General features: G+C 50.4%; 1 protein-coding gene across 1 annotated transcript in view; it reads right to left on the reverse strand.

Moving 5' to 3' along the window:
• Window positions 1-21,076, reverse strand: part of TSC22D3 (TSC22 domain family member 3) — a 57,666-nt gene that overhangs the window by 20,203 nt on the left and 16,387 nt on the right. The gene's annotated exons all lie outside the window — the stretch shown is intronic.

Genomic DNA, 21,076 nt, shown 5'->3' on the forward strand with positions numbered 1-21,076 from the left:
GGTCTTCCCACCCATCTTCCCCTTCACCTCTCAACCCAGAGAATGTGCTGGGCTCTTTCATCTCCAGGACCTGCATGCTAGAATGTGATTTGGGGCCTCCCTGGCCTAGCGCCACTGAGTTTCTCTGGTGACCCCACCTTTCCCCCAGGGATAAGAGGCTGAGAGCAGTTTGGGGCACCCTCTGAATTTCCCAGCATAAGCAATCAGCTCTCTCTGAACGCCGTACCCAGGAATCTTCTCACCTGAGGAAACCTGGGTTTCCCTCTTCAGAATTAGGGGCTCCTGGGATTTTCCTAGGGGCTGGAGAACAATGCTTACCACAGTTCAGCATGGATCTAATAGCTCTGCTCCTATATTAGGTTGACAGCAGTCCCCTTGGCTGGAATGTCTCTTGGTCTAGCAAATACTAGAGAGGGTTTCTTCTAAATGGTGGGGGCAAAGCCCTTACTTTTATCCTTCAGGGCTTCGTTTCAACCCTCCCCTCCCCAAAGGAGGAAATTAGAAGCAAAAGGTGACCTTGCTAGGCCTTGGCAGGGAACTGGTGACAGGGCGGCAACACAAGGCCTTATTTTGTTGGCCCCTGCCACCTGTCTCCCTCCCTCTGCCTGCTGCTGGGGCCCCATGTTGGCAGGCAGGTGGAGAGGAGGTGGAACTCTCTGGAGAGGCCACCTGGGAAAGCTGGTCTCATAATGAGAACCTCAGTCACCTGGAATTGGTTTTTCTTCACTCCATTTTTTCCCCTAAGAGGCTAACAATTCCAATCAGGGATTTGTTTAAGAGCATCCAATGAATGGGGCAAAGGTCACACAAGAGTACTGGGCTCTGAATCAGGAGAGAGACCAACTTTTGCTCCTGGCCCTGCCGTGACATTGTTCTGTGACCGCAAGCTGGTTGAATTCCCTCTCAGGCCCTCAGTTTCCCCACCTGTCCAGACTCTATCTCTGGTCCTGGGCAGGGATCAGCGATGTATAAAATCCAAGGGTGTCAAATACTTAGTGATGGGCCCCTGAACCCTCTGTCCTCTGTGGAAGAAGCCCTGCCAATTTGAAAGTGTTTCCATTCCCCAAACTCCACTTGGAGCTTACCCTTTGGTGAGTCCACTGTAGCAGTCACCACCCTTAACATCTGGTCCAGGACCCACTCAAGACCTCTGTGCCAGGCGGTGGCTCCTTAACTGGCATGCCCTCCAACCAAGGCCCCCCTCACTGAACATGCATCCATGTCCCTCCCTTCCAATCTCTCCTTTGAGATGACCTCGCCCTGCCTCTTCCTCCCAATTCTCCTTGCCCTCCTTTCCCCCCAGCTCACTATTGCTCTGGGAAAACCATCCTTTCTTTTCTCCTGGCAAATATGTCAGATACACACTGGCTGGCTTCCTCCTTAAATGGGCAATTCTCCCCTTTGGCCTACTTGGCATTGTCTGACCTCTTTTTGTTGTGTTTTGTCTTCCCACATATTCAGAGAGATGGAAGGAACCTTGAGGATCAACTAGTTCCAACCCCTCCTTTTATAGGCAAGGAAACTAATTTGAATACAGCAAATGACTTGCCCAGGGTCACACAGCCAGGCAGGGGCAAAGCCAAAACTCCATCCAGGTCTACCTGATTCTGGGGCTTCTGCTCCTTTACTCTGCTCCCTTACCCTTCAGGTAAGGCCTTAGCCCACCAGCTGCCATTCCCCTCTCTTTCTCCAAATGCACCTATTGCCCATGTCACACCGCTGAGCACTGATTCTATTCCCTAATTGTTTCCCATGTGTGTATCTAGGTTTCCCAACGAGAAAGTAGTCTACGGGGGCGGGAGCTAACTCATTCCTCCCACTTGAATGAGGCACAAAAAGGGGAAGTGAGCCACCTAAGGTCATGCAGCTCTTCAGTGGTAGAACTGGGAACCAGATCTAGGTCTCTGAGTCTCCACTTGGGGCCTCTTCCCACTATACCACGATGTGGTGCACCTCTCTTTTTATCCCATTTTTCCCATTCTGTACTCTACTGGGATGTTTCATTCTTGCTTCTTCTTTATATTCTTATCCTCCTTCTTAACTTCTGCATTTCTCACAAATCTGCTGGATTTTAGAGCTGGAAGGGACCTCGGGGATCATTAGTTTCACCTATCACTGCACAGATGAGGAAACTGAGACCAGGAGAGGGGAAGTCATCTGCTCGAAATCAGACAGCTAATTAGTAGCCCAGCTGGGAGCCAAGTCCAAGTCACCAACTCTTAGTTCAGCGCTCTTTCAACCACCCTCTTCCTGTCTGCACTCTTTGCCAAGAGTCCTTCTTGTTTGGAAATCCCCCCTCCTCTGCCCTCCAGGTCCTGCAAGATCTGAGAGTGCTTGGGCCCAGGGTCATAGAGCATCATTGGGGAAAGGTAGAAGGAGCAGAGGCCTGGAACTGCCCATATCCTCCCACTTCCCACCCTGGGAGGCCCCAGCCTGGCCTTGCCGAGAGTGGTGACTACCAAGTATGTGTTGAGATAAAGCAATAGCCTCTCGGATTCTCAGTTCATGGCCTAGACGGTGGCGTCAAAGCCCGAGCCGGCTGCAAAATGAGGTCAGTTCACTGTCCTCCCAATGGAAAAATCTTGTAAAATCAATAGCACTTATAACGTCAACAGACCCGGAGACCTTTCCTGTTTATTTTTTCCTTCTTTCTCACCCACCCTGCTGTGAAGGCATAGACAACACAGGAATCTGGCAAGCGAAGCTGCAAAGGCCAGACCATAGCTCCCAGAGCCCCTGAACCGAATGGGGAGGGGTGGGTGCACGTTAAGGTATGAGTGACTTGTGAAGACCCCGGCCAAGGCCCTCCTGGCTAACCCTCGGGCAATGCTAATCAGATCCTAGGCCCTCCTTGGTAACTGGCACCTGGTTGGGAATAATCAGAAGCTGTCCGGAGCTCCAGTAGTGATTCTGGAAGCTCGGCCCTACCCCAGCTTTGCCACACTGGGCCTTCACTAAGGAAGAGAATAACTAGAAAGCCAATTAGACAACACCATGGGGCCTTCCTGCACTGGGAAGTGTCTGAGGCCCTCAGACTGGAGTGGATGTTGGCCCTTTTCCCAGACATCCTTCCCCCAGCCCCAGTGGGTGTATACTACCTTCCCTCCATGCACACAGAGAGTGGCTGCCCTCATGCTGTTATTTGCATGGTCACAAACAGGCTTCTTCCTCCTGCCCCGAAACTGGTCCTGAAACCAGACCACAGAGCCTGAGCCTGACATTTCTTCTATTAAATGCTGTCCTTTATATGAAAGTACTGTGAATTTATTCCAACCTGGATTCATTTCACAAATATTTACTGAGCGCCTACTCTGTATCAGACACTGGTAGCTTCTATCGACTGTGTTTTGTGCAGTTGAAGACTGCTGTACCTCACGAGTTCCAAACGAGCATGTAGGGTCAGATGAAGCTCGGGGGTCAGCTGCGAAGGCAGGTCCTGAGAGTAAGCGTGTACCATAGTGTGGGTCTCTGCACATCGGGGATACTGAGGCATGGGCGCCTAGGGTGGTGAGCTGGGAGATGCCACTTCTACACAGACTCCTAGGACCAGGGACAAACCTCACACACCAGAGAAGTTGTCCTGGGTAGCCGCAAGAGGCAGAGGTGAGGACAATCACAGGGCCTTCCACGGCTAAGGGACAGCTGTGCGCTCCACCCTCAGTCCTTGCCTATTGACCTCGCAAGCAAGGCAAAGGACAGGACATTTTGGAAGGAGCGGTGCTCTCTTTTCTGATATGTCCCCCGGGCCCCTGAGTTTGGTTCCCTTGCTGGTCAAGAGGTATCCAAGGCATTTAAAGGCAACTAGGTATTTCTTCAGGGGACAGTGTTCCTGGTTAAACACCCACCCCCTACCTCCCAAGTGCATGAACTTGACTTTGCAGCTCATCTTCTCCTAGGCAAGGTCTTGGTCCTGGGCCTGGTCCCCCAACCCTGCCCTCTGGGTGATCTTGCTAAAGGATGCCAAGGGAGTTGGTGGCAGGGGCTGGGAGCAGAGCCCAGGTTTCCCGGATCCTGGCCTGGCACTCTTGCCACCAGATCCCACTGCCTCTCCCTCTCTTCTCTTGCCCTTTGTGCTCTGTCTGCACCGTCTGGAGGCACGTGCCCTGCACCCCACTAGCTTTCACTGCATGAGATATTTCTGTCCGACACCAGTCAGCAGTTCAACCATATGGGGCATGGGGAGTCTGGCTGTCTGCTGCCCGTGGGGCCAGGCCCAGGTGGGGGAGGGGGAGGGCGGGTCGCTCTGCTGGTCTGGGATCCACAGAGCTGCAGCCCTAATGCAGTCATTTTTTTTCCAGGGGCCCTAAGTGGGGCCCCTAAGCTTAGCATCCCAGGGCTAGGGCTAGGTCACTGTGGGTCCCCACTCCCAGGGTTGTTGCTACGATACTGGGTTCTACAAGTGCTGAGTGGCACTGCCGGGGCCGGATGCAAACGGCATGCAGCAGGGTCTAGCTGTGAGCCAGTTGGCCAGCTGACATTTCAGGGTCCAAAGAGCTTGTGTGTACTGGACAAGCTGTTTATTGTGGTCTTGGCACTGCCCGGCCCTTCAGACAGCAACAAATGCTCCCAAACTGGGAAAGGAGAGGAAATAAGGAGACAGCCGTAGCCAAAGAAGACCTGGAATCTCTTTCCTCACACCATTTGCTCCCTGCAGCTGACATGGTGCTGGTGCCAACCATCGGAAGTGCCCCTGTGAGGGTACCGGAGGGGGCAAGCCCCACAAACCTCCATTCGTGAAGACCTACATTGCAAATCATGTACATGCCCACATCAGCATCCTTCCGACTGCCCAGCTCTCAGAGGCCGCTGCTGAGGGAAGGTTGAGCAGTCAGAAAACACTAGGAATGAGAAATCTTAATGTCACAAAGTTTAAACACGCAGAAGAACTGGTACCCCAAGGCTGAAGGTTCTTGACACACACACACACACACGGAAACACACACATGCGCGTGCACGCACACACACACACACACACAATCTTCAGAGAGATAGTTATCAACAGGCCATGATAGAAATGGTCATTTCGAGTCTTAGCCTGGTTTTTTAAGTTACACTCAGGGTTGACAACACGCTGGGGAACATGCAGCAAGGGCATGTGTATTAGAGCATACGGTGGGTGGACAGATGAGACATAGGAGACCCCAAATGAGGGAAGCTGAGAAGCCAGAGTCCAGAGAAGTTGTAGGAAAGGTAGAGTTTCCCAGAAGACATTTGGCCCTATCCACGCCTGGGAGTCTAGTCTGGCCTATGGCCTAAGGAGAAGCCTTACTTGGGAGGGACGGAATCAGGGATAAGCGGTTGAACTCGGCCTCAGGCTCTTGACCTCCATACCTTGTTCCACCCAAGATTGTGGCTGCCAGGGCTGGACAAATGGAACTGCCAGAGTGCCTTCTGAGTGTCTTGGTCAGGGCCTCCAGTTTGTCTATGGTTTAGCGCATAGTCAGTCTTATCAGCTCAGCTGTGCATGATAGATGCCTCCAATACACACACACACACACACACACACACACACACACACACACACACGGTAGCAGTAATGAACACCAGCAGTTAACATTCATTGAGTGCCTACTTTGCACCAAACATAGTTCAAAGCACTTCATACACAGTACGTATTTTATCTCAATTAACCCTCCCCAGTTTACAGAAGGGGAATCTGAGGTCCAGAGAGACGAAATAACTTACTCAAAGTCCCACCAGGTAGAGTGGCTGAATAGGGATTCAGTAGAGGTCTGGCTGACTGCAAAGCCTGTGCTCATTAAACTACAGGGCCCTTGTGACTAAGCATATGACTGTGCCCATTTATACAAAAAGCTTCAGGGAAGGAAGGAAGAGAGGGGTAAAAGGGAAGATTGGAGAGCTGGGCCTTGGAGAAGAACCACAATGGTGGAGGAGATGGTGGGCCATGGTGTGAAAGAGGGAAGATGGGCAGCAGAACGCCCACCAGATGCCAGAAGCTAAGATTATCTAAGTTTGCAACCTCACACCTCTTGGGAACCCCCAAGGCCCCCCATCATGGTGCTTGCCCTCACACCAGTACTCACTCAGTAAAACTGCTAAGGAGCAACCTTGGGGAATACACACAGACCAAGTTGCTGCCTCCCTCTTGGTAAGACCCAAGCTTTAAAGTGGTTTCCTCAGAGGCCAGGTCACCAGACATTACTTAAGCCCCCAGCACGTGGCAGGCACTAGGGGGATAGAGACAAACCCAACAGGCACCCTGCCCTTGAGATGTGGCAGGCTGGCAGAGGAGATGTTAGATTGGCCTTGAGCCACCCCCAGGGGTTAACTGGGGCTAACGGTGCGGGCTGTGCACAGTCAGGGAACAGAACGAAGCCCCTGGGTCTCCCCAGAGACAGGGCTGCTGCCTTTAGCTCCACTCACAGAGCTAGGCAGCCCAGCTGGCACCATTCTCCACTGGGTTGCTTCTACAAACGTAGCTCAGAGCAGCCTTTCAGGGCTGTGCCGGGACACTTTAGCTGACACACAGGGAGCCTGAAATGGGTGAGGGCTGGGGGAAGTGGTGAAGCCACAGGAGGATACCCTCGCCCTCTCGTTCCTTAGCTTCTGCCAGTGGGCCTCCCACCTCCAGCAAGGGGAGAACACTCTTCTTCAGAGCTCTCCCCCACCAGCCCATCCTCTCCTCCCTTCCTGGGAAGCCCAAGGCTTAGAGAAATGAATCCAAGTAATTAACTAATTAATGAATATGGATGGGAAAGTTGCTGAGGTTGCTGGAAAACACCCTGTTGCAGCCAACACACACAGCCCAGCCAGGCACCCGCCTCCCAGCATGGGTGAGAAGGAAGCTCCGAACGACTACTCGACTGTATCTCCCCAAGGCTCCAGCTGCATCAGAAGCACCCGCCACCCAGCAACCCCTCGCCCGATGCCAGAAGACCTGCCTCTAGACGGCACATCCCCTTGCAATGACAGCCACCACCACCCCACTCCAGCTGGGGCTGCGATCTGCTCAGTTACTCGGCATCAAGGGTACTCTGTGGTCCAAGGAAGTCCGCCTGCGGGCTCTCCCAATGCAAAGTGCAAGGCTGCAGGAGATGGATGGATGGAGATAGGAGAAGGGGAGAGAAAAGCAGAAGGAGCAACCAAGAGGCACACACAGCTGGCAGGAGCCCATCTCCAGCTGTTGGGCGGGCTGTTTCCTTTGATAAAGCACTTGGCAGTACTCCCAGTTCTGTAGTTTCTGGCCTGCGAAAGCACACCCGGAGCACAAGCCTGCCTGTGGGAGGACTTCAGCCTTGCTTTGTTTTCTTTCTTTCTTTCATTTTTTTAAGCTTTAGAAGATGCCCCTCCCCTTCCAAGGAACCTCATCCCTCCCCCACACCTGGACAAAGTGAAGTTGTACCAACAGGTGATGTGGGCTGGGCTGCCAGCTGGTCGTCATAGAAAGTCAGTGCCACAGAGGCACAGGGGTGTGCAGTGAGGCCTAGGCCTGTGTGTGTGTGTATGTGTGTGTGTGTGTGTGTGAGAGAGAGCGAGAGAGAGCGAGAGCGAGAGCGAGAGCGAGAGCGAGAGCGAGAGAGAGAGAGAGAGAGAGAGAGTCTGTGTTTGTCTGAGAGGCTCTGCTTGTTTGTTGTGGCTGACACTGCCTTCTGTGTGGCACACCATCACTGGTCTCCCCACCTAGCATCCTTCCAAGCTACTAATGTTTCCCCAGAAAGCACTGGGAAATAGGAGTCCCGCGGTCACGTGATCACACAGAACAACACGCCCTCCCTCAAACCCCTGGTCCTGTGGCTTTGTGGAAGCCAGTCTCCTCCGGCCCATGTGAAATGAGGGGCCGGGCTTGAAGGCCTCCCAGGTCCCTTGGAGGAAGCAGAGCAGGCGCTGTAGCAGAGCCCCTGTCCCCTCGTCTCCCCCAGGCTCATCGACAGCCTAATGACAAGCCGCCCCCAGGCCCCAGTGTCCCAGATCCCTGAGGGGAAGCTCATCGCCCGCCCGCCTGCCCGGGAATGGCACGGGCTCCTCGTGGGGTCCCCAGAAGCCCCCACTCCCCGAGGGCCCCGAGCCAGCACCCACTCCCACACCCAGTCCAACCCTGGGGCCCGGAGGCCGGGTCTCTCAGGGGGCCACTCAGCTCGCTTCGCAAGGCTGCCTCCCAGGGGAGGAGGACCGGCCGGGAGGAGACACACAACTTCCTCCGCAGCCAGAGGGGGAGGCCCGGGGCGGCCCTGAACCACCGACCCGCCGCCCCACCGTGTTCACGGCCCAAACCGAGGGGCCGCTGGCCCTTAGCCATGGGAGAAGCCAGTCGGGAAGAAGCAAACATGGAAACAAACACAACCTGGGAACTTTGGACCAGCTTCCAAACTGAAAGTCCTCAAATATACCTTGGCCGCCCCCTCACAAAAGAAGCATTTGTCTCATGAGAAAACCTAGGCACTTAGACTGCAGGATGGCAGAGCCAGAGCACCTCGGGGGATCATGTCGTCCAACCATTTCATCTTATGTATGGGGAAACTGAGGCCCAGAGTGATGTGGAGACTTCTGCTGGTTAGCAGAAGAGCTGGCACTAGAAGTCAGGGCACTAGCCCAAAGAGTTCTGGGTCCTGGCCATGGTTGGAAGACGATATACCAACCCAAGACCCAAGTAAGAATTCTGGGATCCAGAAGCTCTGAGTTGACATGGGCAGGGTAGCCCGGTGAGCTGAATGTGGCCATGAGGCTGGTGTGGGTCTGTGAGCACTTTAGATCCCTTTCACCTGTCAAGGGATATGCCTGTTGATGTTATGGGGCCATGTGGCCATCACACCTGGGGCTCAATGTCAAGTCGGAGTTGGGTTGGGGACCCCTGCTCTTTCTTGCCTTCACCTTTTCTAGAGTATTCTTCCTACCAGGGCTCAAGCTCTGGAGGGGGAAGAAACTCAGCCATAGTTTCTCCACCGGTTGGGGAGGGCAGTATGGGGGCAAGCCTAGGTATGTGGCTTTTGCCACCTCTTTGGGATTCAGAGCCCACCTTGCTCCTTCACAGCCCAGGTATAATCCTCCAGTTGTGAACAGGGAAGAAGAAGTGGGTAGGCAGGAGTGCCTATCAGCTTCAAGAAGGTAATAAGCCCTAGATAGCTTTCTTAACTTTGAGCAAGCTCTGGGGCCAGATTGTAAGCAGATGGCAAGGCCCACAAGGCTAAGCCTGGCATGCTCAGGCTGAAATTATATCGACTGCGTCTGTCTTCAAGCCATGCGCTGGGGCTGAAGCTGAGCTGACCCCACCCCCTCTGATGTAGCCAACCCTCTGCTACTAGAAGCCACTAACCCTTCGCTATGGCCAGTGTGGAAACAGCACGTGCTGTTTTCCGAGACACAGCTACCTGGATATCTGCGAGAAGCTCCATTAACATAAAGAGCTCAGCATGGAAGACAATCATGCCCAAAACTTTCAATACTTAAACATATGCTTTAGAACCTACTTTAACCACTTCCATTCCCCCTTGTTCTTGCTGAGGGCTGCGGTATTCAAGTGACAGTTAGAACAAGGTCCTTCTTGATCCCACTCATGAAGTTCTGCACCGAGATTCCAGACAGTTGCATTTACCACTTAATTCCACCCATCACTTTACAGAGACCATCATTTTATAAGACATTTTGCTATGTGTTATTTTACATCTGTGGACTATCTCTATCATTGTTCTGGAGTGATTTCTGTGTGTAATCTATCTCCCCAGCTTGATCCAAAGCTCCTGATGGGTGGGAAGCGGGCCTTTGGTGGCTTTTTCTCCCCTCCTCCCTCTCCCTGTAGCACTCAGGACAGTGGTGTGGCCAAGAGGATGGTCTCAATAGTGCTTGTTCAACTCAATAACAACAACTGGGGAGGCCAGCATAATTTCTGAATTCATCGGCAGGCGCATCCAGTGATGACGGAAATCTGCAGCTGGATGTATCCGCTGCTGTAAAGAAAGAGCTATTCTTGAAGGGAGGGTCACCCAAAGCCAGCGTGTCAGTTGACTTAACTACCCCCTCCCTGTCCCATCTTGATGAAACAACAACTAAGCAGTTGGGACAAGGGTGGGGTGCCTCACACCAAGCGGCCATTAAGCCGAGGAGCTGGACATTCCGTTTCCCAACATCCTCTATTCTGTTTCATCCATCTCTTTGGAAACAGGGTGTTAGGCTTCTTTCTAGGCTCGTTTCCACAAGTGACAGTCTCCCTGCGTCTAGCTGTGGGACGACAGTGGACCCAGATTGAATTATTGATAGGAAATTATTTGAAACTAGAGATCATGTTTGTTCATTAATGGTTATTAACGTATATCTTGTTTATGGGTTTACCTAGGGGAAAATAAAAGAGGACTGGCTTTGATGGTGGATACACATTTATGGATGGGAACCTTGAGTATTTAGGAATACTTCTCTTAAAACACTCATTCCAATCAGAACTGTCTCTAGGTTTTCCTTCTCTCCTGTTTCATAAGTGGCCTCACCAACTGAGTAGCTAGAAATCTTTCATTTCTAACAGGAGGAATACAGAGGTAGCCTGGAGACCTATGTTATAGCTGAGATTGAGAATTTAGCTAATATCTCTAACGAGTGAGCTACTTACCATTAACCCGGTCATTAATTAAGGTCATGTTTGCACTTCAATTGTCAGCCCCAAACATCTGTTTGTTTAAACCGAGGTCACTTCAGTTTATTACAGTTATAGCCACTAGTGAGATAATCTGCTTAGATTTCACAAGTATGTGTGAATTGCCTACCTCAGCCCTTATTTTCACAGAATAAGAGTTCTCTTGAAGGCACAGGGTCAGACTTAAGATAATACATGATTTTCCTTCTCAGTAGAACTAAAAACAAGGCTTTAATTAAGTCACCAAAATTCTCGGATTGAATATCTATATTACATTTCTTAATGATGTTAATCTGTCCAAGGGTGACCCACAGGATTCCCATTGATCCAAGAACAATCTTTAGGCAGACATTTTATTGGCTCGGAGATTGTTTCCCGATCATTCAGCACTGCCCTTCTCAATGGTGGAGTCACCCCCACTTTGTTGATAGAGACTGCAGGTGGCCTGGGAGAGGGGGGGCAGTGGGGAGGGATGATAGAGATCATGAAACAGAGAAAGGGGGGGAATGCAGAGGCAGAGAGCTTAAAGAGGTCTGTGAGTGGAGAAAAGGGAATAGGGGCCAAAATGGTTCTCCCAGGCAAGCCTAGGACTTGAGGAGAGTCCAGACATATACACCCTCACAAACCCTCACCACACACACACATACACACACACAGAGGCACACATGCCTCTTTTACATATACCTTCCTCACCCTGACTCTCAAGTCCCAAATACAGGAATAGGCTCAGATGGAGTTACACACATATGTCACACACACAAGAACACCAACCCTCCCAGATGCCATCTTTCCAGCTGTCCCTTCACGAACACAAGTGTCCCTCCCCATCTACACATAAATATATTTACCATACATTTTCCATACCTTTTTTGCATACGATTTGAACATATTTTTATGTACATTCCACATTACTACCCAAACTCCCTCCACACAACCAAGTCCTCACATATGTACACAGCTACACACATACACACACTCATACACATCTTCCTTCCCATCAGAGGCCAAAAAAGTCTGTGCTCAATAAATTCTAGTGCTTTCTTCCTTGGTGGGTGGGATTTGAAGAAGTGGCTGGATAGCCAGGTGAACTAGAGAAGTGCTTTTCCTAGCATGGTTCTTAGCATGGTGGAAAAGTCCATCAAGGACATTTGAAATCCCTCACAGAGTTCACTCCCTTGGCCTATAGACAAGACACCAGCGGTAACCTTTAGCAGCTGCCAAAAGCATCTAAGACTCTCTTAGTTCTGCTATGCTAGCTGACCTTTGCAAAGAATCCTGGGTATTTTGAACCAAGAACATTTAGTATAAGAAACAAAACAAAACAAGACAAAAATAAAAATCTTTCCCTGACATTTAAGAACAATACTAAAGTGTCTGTGCAAATTCACCTGGCAGGCTTGGCCTGTGGCAAGATGGCAAAGAAGGAAAAGTTGATTTTAAAGCCCACCAGCCCTGGATGTCCTCTTGGAGCCTGTCCCCATCCGCCTCCCCATACATGCTCTGGAATCTCATTGTCCCCCACCAGGCTGCCTCTGTTCTGGCCAAAGAAGACTAGAACTGGGAAAAGGCTTTTGGATTCGACAAAAAGGAAGTGATGAGCAAGCTGAGAGTGTGCAGTTAGTCTATTAGATCTAAGATCCAGGTGGTGGGCACTGTGATCTATGCAGTGCCATCTGCATAGGAAGTTTACGGTCCAGTTAGTTTCTATCCAAGTCCCACCAGCCTGCCCATTAAAAAGTTGAAATGTGGCTAGGCTGAAAAGCAATCAGATCTGTTATTGACACTGTTTCATTCTGAATAGCACAGAGGACTAAAGGCTTTCTTTACTTAGTTCATTAGTTAGCTAACAAGCATTTTCCAAGCACCTACTGTGCATGGAGCACTGTCCCAGACACTCGCTCTTGCCATTGCTGCTTCTGCTATTTAATTTCTGAATACAGGCTGTTGCCAGACATCCAATTTTCTGAGTGCTTGCTCTGACAGGGAACAATGACTAATGAACCAAACATCAGGGAGGGCCCTCTGATCTCCAGCACAGAACATGTCCATAAAGGCAGAGTCTAATTTGTTCAGCAAGCAGCTGCCAATTCTTCTGGGATCTTAATTACCTGGAGCAGTTTATATGGGTGAATCCCCTTGGGAGAGAAACCCTGAACTCCGTCTTTCTCACATCCTATCATACGCCAGGCCCTACAAATGGCTTTAACCCCCAGCCACTGCACATGGGTACAAAGTCCAGGCCACGGTGGTTCACCAGACAGGCATTCCGGCACTGCACACGACCCTCCTTCACACCTCTACACACACACACACACACACACACACACACACACACACACACACACAGCAGCAGCAGTGGGTTATAGCGGAAAGCACTCTGGACTGCAAGTTAGGAGATCTTGGTATCAACCCAGCTCTGCCTCTGCTTCTCTGTGTGACCTTGGACAAGACTTTTTCTGTCTCTGGGCTTCTGTTTCCTGTCCTATAACGTGAGGGGTGGGACTAGATGATCTCTGTGGACCTTTCCGGTTCTAGGACTTGACATTCTACTTCCTGAGCCCCAAGAGAGCTGTGTGACCAGGTCAGGTTTGTAAAATGGGGATAAGACAAGATGGGGGCAGTGGTCGACTCAAGCAGTCACCATCATGGAGAAGGGGATATCTCCTTGGGTCGGCCCCTCCCAAAGTTCCACTCTATTTCTGAAAAGTTTCACAAACCAGGCTGGGGGATCTGGTGGCACTGTGGGCTCTGCTGCTCCCTTCAACCTCATCTCCCTCCCCCATCATTTCTTTTTAACCCTTTTTCCAACTCTCATTCCTTTTAACCAGGCTTTCAGCTCATCCTGACTAGTTCCCTTTAGCAAGCTCTTCAGAGAGACGGATGATTAAATGGTCTTGAGAGTCTCCTGAGTCTGTAAAATGTAAATAACAGTCCCTGCCCTGGCGGCCTTCACAGGCTTTCCAGAGGATCAAATAAGATAAAGTCTGTGAAAGTGCTTTGGAAATTGTCAAGTGCTATGCAAATGCGAGGGATTATTATTAATGACGGTTGGGGAGGCAGCCACGTGATGCAAGGGGGAGCAGAGTGTCAACTTGCCTGCTCTCCTCACCATCTTCGCTGGGTGAAGGCACTGGTGTTGCCAGCCAGCTTGTAGCCAACTAACACATCAGTAGGGGTGGTTCTTTGATTAGCGTTACCCCCCATTGTCCCCTAGTAGAGTTCAGAACCAGAGGAAAGAGGACAAGGAAGGAGTAGGTTGATCTGGATATATAGAGAGTAAGGCCTAGGGTAGTGATTTTTTTTTTCTTACAAAAGCGAATCCTTTCTTTCAAACAGAGTCTCACATGGAAAACCCAATTTATAAAACAGATGAAAGCAGAGCTACTCTAGTTGAAGTTGAGATGAGGTCCATGGAGTCCCACTGGCTGGGCTCTCCGCTTGCCCTCGAGATCACTCTGGTGGCTCCCCAGGGCTCCAAAAGGAGCACATTGGAAAACTGGCAGTGTCGAGCAGGAGCTCTTGCCTGGCACCCAGTGCTCCAGACATCCAGGGGGCAGCCACAGCCTGGGCACTGGAGTGATGGGGGTACAGGACATAGAGAAGGGGAGTGAGAGAATGCTATAGAAAGGCAGACAGAGTTGGGGGCAACACCTTTTGTTTACTCAGCAGCTTTGTCCAGGGTCCCAGGCCGGCATTCTCGGGTTACCCTAGAATGGGGCTGCAGTTTTGTGAATCAGTGCTGGAAGGCCTACGGAAAAACATGGGTCTAGAAATGGTAAAACAAAGGATGGGACCAAATGAACGTGAGCAGGGCTCCTGCTTTCTTATTTTGCTTTGAGGGGCAGGGGGTGTTGGGCCTGGTCAGGATTGGAGTCCAGAAGCCTGAGACATAGAACAAGGAGAGACAGCTGGGGAGTTGGGGGGTGGGGAAAGAGTAGGCTCCCTCCAGGAGCGCTTGCTCCATTTTCCCACCCTCCCCACCCAAACAGGCTCAGCGACAGGGCACAGCTGACTGACTAGGCAGAAACCGATCAGATACTGCAGGTACAGGCTGAGGGTTCCAGGCCAGATAGGGGTATGTGTGTCCAAGACTTTCACACAGCCAGGACATGGGTTGTTGCTTACTCCCTAAGGCAGATGGAACAGTGTCAGGGATTTTGTTTGAGTCGCTGTAACTGGGAGGATATAATAATAATAAAAAAATCACCTTAGACTAAATGATGCTGGCATCCGAGAAACATCCGGCGCTGGTATTTCTATATTATTCAGGCCGTTTGCAAAAGCCCAGCATCTTTCTCTCTGTGGAGATTCTTATTCCACATGTGTCTTCCCCTGATTCCTTTTGCACATGTGGTGGCCTAGAGCTCCTTCTCAAATTACCCTGAGGTAGCTGCTACAGAGACACGTTTGCTGTGCCAGGGCTGAGCAGGAAATGGGTAACCCAGAGCAGAGGATCAGCGGCAAAAGCCATTTGTGCTCGAAGGAAACGAGAGCATTTGGAATTCCGGTGTGCTTGGGCGGAGGGGAAGAGGTCGTTACACGGGCCCAGACAGCCTTTGTCCCTGCTCTTCTGGAAAGGAGCAGTGGGACCATCTCGAAAAATGTGTTGGATGAGAGAATCACTTGGCTAGAGGTTACTTCCCCTGCATAAGCCTGTGTGAGCGCAGACACCAGGAAGGAGGTAGAGAAGGGGGCTCCTGAGGGGCCTGGGGAGGAACAGAACTCAAGGAGGAAAGAAGAGCAAATGAGCCAAAAATAGCTTAGCAACAGACCCCTTGGAAGGACTGTAACCCTTGCTCTGTAAGTGGTTAGAGCTCCTCCCTTCAAACGAGAATGGTTTTGCTATTACAAGTAATTGCCTCACTCTTGCTTTCTCAGATATTTAAAGTCAACTGAGTTAGGTACACACACACACACACACACACACACACACACGCGAGCAAGGATTTCCAGTTTCTTCCCAGCATCATCCAAAAGTGCCTGCCTGGCTGGTTGGGGGAGGGCAGAGGCCAAGGCCGAATTTAGGCTCAGCTGGAGCCTTACCCCTGTGTATGGGCTTCTATGGGTATGGGGGCAGGGCACAGCCAGGACTCCCTCAGTTGCCTCTGCTAAAGTCAACTGCATCCCCTGGGATGGCTTTGCACATACATGGAGAGGGTAGCTGCCTGCTTGGTATGATTTAAGGGGCTAAAGGTCAGAGGAACCTTGCCCAAAAAGGTCAGCTCTGCTAACCCCCAGCTGAGCCTGCAGTTCTCACTTCACTTCCATCAAAGGTCTAGGTCTAAACAGAATTGTGACTTGGGCAGGGGAAGCACATTCAGTTACTACCAGCTGTTTACACCTTGGCTGGATTCACTGTACCATATTAGCAGTAGCAGCAAGTAAGCCTCCCTCAGGGGCATGGTTAAGAGGCAGGGTGATCAGGAAAGTTCTGGAACACGAGCTATCTATCACCCTGTAGCTGAGAGCCCTAAGCAGCTGGGGGTAGTTTGAGGGAACCTGTGCTAGAAAGGAGAATGGGGGAGAAAAGAGAAGGTCAAAACCAATTTCTACCCAGTTTGCCATTTTCTGTAGAATGTGCCTGCTTCCTCTATCCAGGATGACAATGTTTCAGATTTGGCAATTAGGTTTACAACAAGAGAGATAAAATCACCTCTCCAGACAGAGGCATTTCCCCAGAATTCAGACTCATCGCCTCCCACATAATGTAGGGACCATGTGCTGGTGAGGAGGGATGAGATCTGGAGCCAGGAGTGTCATTCACCACCCTCCCTACTGGGCTTCAAGGCCTGGCATGGCCCACCCCTTGCTTCCTGAGAAGAGGAGCATGACAACAGTCACTAGTTTTTTTTCTCTTTCTTTCTTTTTTAAATTTTTATTGGAGTATAGTTGCTTTACAATGTTGTGTTAGTTTCTACTGTACAGCAAAGTGAATCAGCTATACGTATACATATATCCCCTCTTTTTTGGATTTCCTTCCCATTTAGGTCACCACAGAGCATTGAGTAGAGTTCCCTGTGTATGTTCTCATTAATTATCTATCTTATACATAGTATGAATAGTGTATATATGTCAATCCCAATCTCCCAATTCGTCCCACCCACCCCCCTTCCCCCTTGGTATCCGTACATTTGTTCTCTCTACATCTGTGTCTCTATTTCTGCTTTGTAAATAAGATCATCTATACCAAATTTTTCAGATTCCACATATATGCATTAATATATGATATTTGAGTCACTAGTTCTTTGCCATGGTGGGGAATCTGCTCCCTTGGCCAAGCCCCTGCCCTGGAGACAAAGAATAGGAAAGGAACACACAAAGAGCTGCACCTGGAGGCCAGGAGTCTGTTTCCGTTGGTGCTGGGAACAGACCTGAGTGGAGTGGGTGCTCCTAAAGACACTGGGTTGGACTTTGCAGCTGGGGTCCCTTGGCATTGGAGAAGCTAGAAGTCATCTGGACAACTAGAGCCCAAAAGATGGAGCTCTGCTACCCAGCTTATATTCCCCAGAGACACCACGGAAGCCTAATGACATTGCCAAGGGAGCAATCCTGGCAGCCACGCTTCAGGGGAAGGGATGTGGAGCAAAGATGCAGTCCCAGGCTCAGCAGAGGGCCCATAGCCAAAATGTGCCCGGCAGGCAAAAATACAAACATCAATTCACAAAGACTGCAAAGAATTAAGTCTAGATAGAGCCCCCTGGCCTCTGTGGGCTGCAGGGACCTGAGGAACCCCATCCACCAGGTTGCCACAATGCCCGTCATGGCAACATGGCATCTACTGCAAGCTGCTGTGACTGGCTCAAGGGTCTGAGGTCCGTCCCCTTGGCCTCTAACTGCCAGGCAAAAAGCAGCAACAAGCCTCCTTCCTTCACCTACAGCTTGGCCCCTGGCGGGATGCACCTGGCCAGCTCTGCTCTGTTTTCTTAAGTGTGTGCGGAGCCAGAGAGGAGCGAGGGAGGGAGGAAGGGGGTGAGGAGGGAGGATGGACTCGAGGAAGGGAGGAAGGGCCAGGATGCTGGCCTCCTGAGGTAGCCCGGATTCCGCATGAATACATTACTGACTGTGAAAGGTAGCAGTGCTGCCTCTTCCAATTCTAGCACTTCTGGGAGTCATTTCTCAGCTCACACTTCCCTCCTGTGACAGATACATAAATCCTTGGCTGAAGAGGCTGCCATGCCCCTTCCTGTCTCAGACGTGATTTTCCTCAGATGAATTGCACCACCTCCTTCAGACTTGCACAGGTCGGGTGACCAGATTAGGCACAGTGCAACAGCCATCAGGCTATGGAGAAGAGGGAGAAGGGAACGACGATTTCCTGTCAACTCCCTGGCCCTGTGCCTCCCCAAGTCAAACTAGGTACTGGTAGGCAGGCCCCTTAGACCTTCCTGGACAAATCCATGGCTTAAACAACTATATGACACATTCCAAAGACACACAGAGAAGATTTCTGAAAGCCAACTCCCAAGTATTTCTGGTGGCTTTTCCACTTTGTGAAATGTCTGTGGCAACACTTGGTCTCAGCTTAGCTTCTCCCTACACCCAGGTTCTCCTCCTAGTTTCTGTATACTCCAGGGATGCAAGCTCACTTTCATATGGGTCCAAATAATTAGGAAGGCAGAACTACTGAAAAAAATAAACTAGACCCATAGTGCAGTTCGAAAGCTAGCTATACATGATTTTTTTGTGTAACTTTTATTTTCGATTATCTATGCCACAGGTCCAATGTTACCTCAGCCACGTAAAATTCAACTATGATTGTATTTGGAATCTGTGTGTGAGCAGATAATTTATTTTTGCAAGAATCTTCTTTATTTATGCTTGACTTGGATTGGTGTCAAAGTGACCCTGCATGCCTGAACACCCAGAGAGCAGCTCAAGGGTGTGTGTGTGTGTGTGCTGGCAACCTGGGATTCAGTGACTTCTATGGATAATCCCCGATGTGGATAATGAATATAAGAATAATCAAAGTATGACTCTACCCAGATACGAGAATGGGGCTATGTGGGTAGGGCAGCAAAAGACAGAGGTTGCAATGAATTATAAGCACACAATTTAGTATCATTAAGGAAAAAGCATGATCCTGGATGCTCTAAATAAGGAAGAAGCATGTAGGAACTCTGAGGTCATTTTCCTTCTCTATTCTATGGCCACTGGCCACTAATGAAACCCTACACTGTTCCAGTCTCCCGTGGGACAGCCAGCTCCGGGGGTTAGGGCAGGTGATTGGGTCCTCCGAGGTCCAGTTAATTTTGCTCCTTTCCTAACCTGCATTCTTGCAAATGTGTGTCACTGGTCAAAGGAGAGATTTGGGCAATTGGCTAAGGGCAGAGACGTGCCTGCTAACTCTCAGCTGTTACGGAGGACAGAATGAAGTTTCTGGTGGAGAATTTGGAGACTGTCTAAGGAATGGAGAAATACAAACTGGTTCTAAGTATTTTTTAATTGATTTTGCTAATTTGGAAAAGAGAGCTGACAAAGGGCATAATAACCACCATTTAATCATATTAAGGGGGTATATCTGAAAGCAGGAGGACAGAATTTAGGAGGAACAGTCTCAGAGAGCAGAGGTTGTTAAACACTGGAGTGTATGACCAAAGGACAATGTGGTATTTCCTTTCTTAGAGGTGTTGGAAGATCAGCTGTCTCTCCTTGAGCCTTTGGCTAAAGACAGTTCCAGGGACAATACAGGAAAGACATTCAAGGCTCCTGAGGTACAATCCAGGTGGAAAGCAGGAGACCTGACCCAAAACCTTTATCACCTTTCCACTTCCTTCCAGGGCTCACCTCGCAATCCGCAAGGTGAGCCCTGGGAGGAAGCAGGACTAATAATCATGTTCCCTATCTCAGGGCAATGGAAGGAGGAAGTGGCCCAAGCTTATTTACACAGAGCCCATTACAAATTCTTGGCAGAAGTGGGAACCCTCTTGTACAGTTTGACTTTATACAAATTTCCCACCGAATCTTGCCCGAACCTGTCCGGAAATCGGCACCAGTTCATGCGAAATTGCTACAGTGACATATTTCCTGTCCTTCTACTGTGGCTTTGTGCATTCAGAGAAAGATTGGAACCTCTTTGACTTGCTTCCTGGATATACTCCTTAGGTTGGAGCTGAATATGTCCATGAACAATGCTGAGAAGTAGTCAGTGGAAGCTGGTGAGGACAACTTCTCAGTGCTGTGTCCCCGTGTGTGCCCGAGCATGGTAGAGACCATGCCCTGGAGCCAGGGAAAGGCCTGCTGCTGATCTGGAGTGTTGAGTGTCACGGGGCAGAGCAGGACACCAGAGATGTAAAAATAGCAGGGTGTTCTTACACTTGGAATCGGGCTGTCAGAGGGGGACTTCAAGCTAGGTGTACATGGACAAGACGATGTCAAATCATACTGCATGGCTCCTATTGACCACTCTGCTAACACAGTGTGGTAGGATGGCCCCAAATCCAATAATTTGCCTACCACTCTCAAGATCTGGGCCATATTTGAGGACCACCAACCAGTATTGTTATTTATTTATTTACTACTTTCTCTAAAATAACTTAAAGCAGATTAACTTTTTAAAAATGCCTCCACCTCAGAAATATTTTTGAAATCATACAGTGTACACACTCCCCCCCCCATACATGTTAAATAAATAAATAGCTACAAAAATAGAAGAACAAAGTTAGTCCACGTACCACCTAAAATCATCTTGCACACCACCAGCGTATGTTTACCGCACTTGGGGGAACAGTGCCCTCTGTATAGTGCACGCAGATGGTCCCCACCACCAACAAGCACGGCTTTATTTCCTCCTGCGATGTAAAGCCAGCAGGGCTTTAGAGGGCCGAATGGCCGGAATGCCTCCCTCACGCCTTCCTCTCAGGGCTAGAGCCCTGGCTCTTATTATTTTCCTCCTTTCAGGTGCCAGCCCCAGCCAAGGCTGGAGTTTGCAGCAGAACACAGGGCCCTTATTCTCGGTCAAGTGCTCCTTCCCTTGAGCTATTTCCCCTGCTGAGAATTCCTCACTAGACCTCACTTAACTCGGACAGTGCCCTCTGTGGAGTGGACTTCCTCAGCCTTGGCCCCAGGGGCTGCTTTGGCTGGAGTGCCCTAAGCCCACATCAGTCGCCTGCCTGTCCATCCCAGCGCTCACATGGGCCCCAGCAACCTCCGGCTGGGAAGCTCGGAGCACGTGGTGCCCTTAGCTGGGAACACCGTATTCCCTGGGAAGCCAGCGACCCCCCTCTGAGCCTGCTCTCCGGGTGGTCAGGAGACAAAAGGCCCGCAGCAAGAACATGAGCAGTGGGGCTCAAGCATCCTGCAGGCCAGAAAGATTGTGCCAATGTTGGCTAAACACAAGGACTGTCTAACAATCAGGGCTGACCAACAAGGGAACCGGCTTGTGGGTAGATGCCTTCAAGCTGAAGCAGTGTGTCCACCCCCTGGGGATGCTTTACAAGACATTCTTGTTTGGGCTGGAGAGTTAAGGCCCTTCAGTGGCTTACGGCCCTTTTTCATGTT

Source organism: Monodon monoceros, unplaced genomic scaffold (assembly GCF_005190385.1).
Source record: "Monodon monoceros isolate NGI ecotype Baffin Bay Population unplaced genomic scaffold, NGI_Narwhal_1 Super_Scaffold_22, whole genome shotgun sequence".
NCBI classification, from domain to species: domain Eukaryota; kingdom Metazoa; phylum Chordata; class Mammalia; order Artiodactyla; family Monodontidae; genus Monodon; species Monodon monoceros.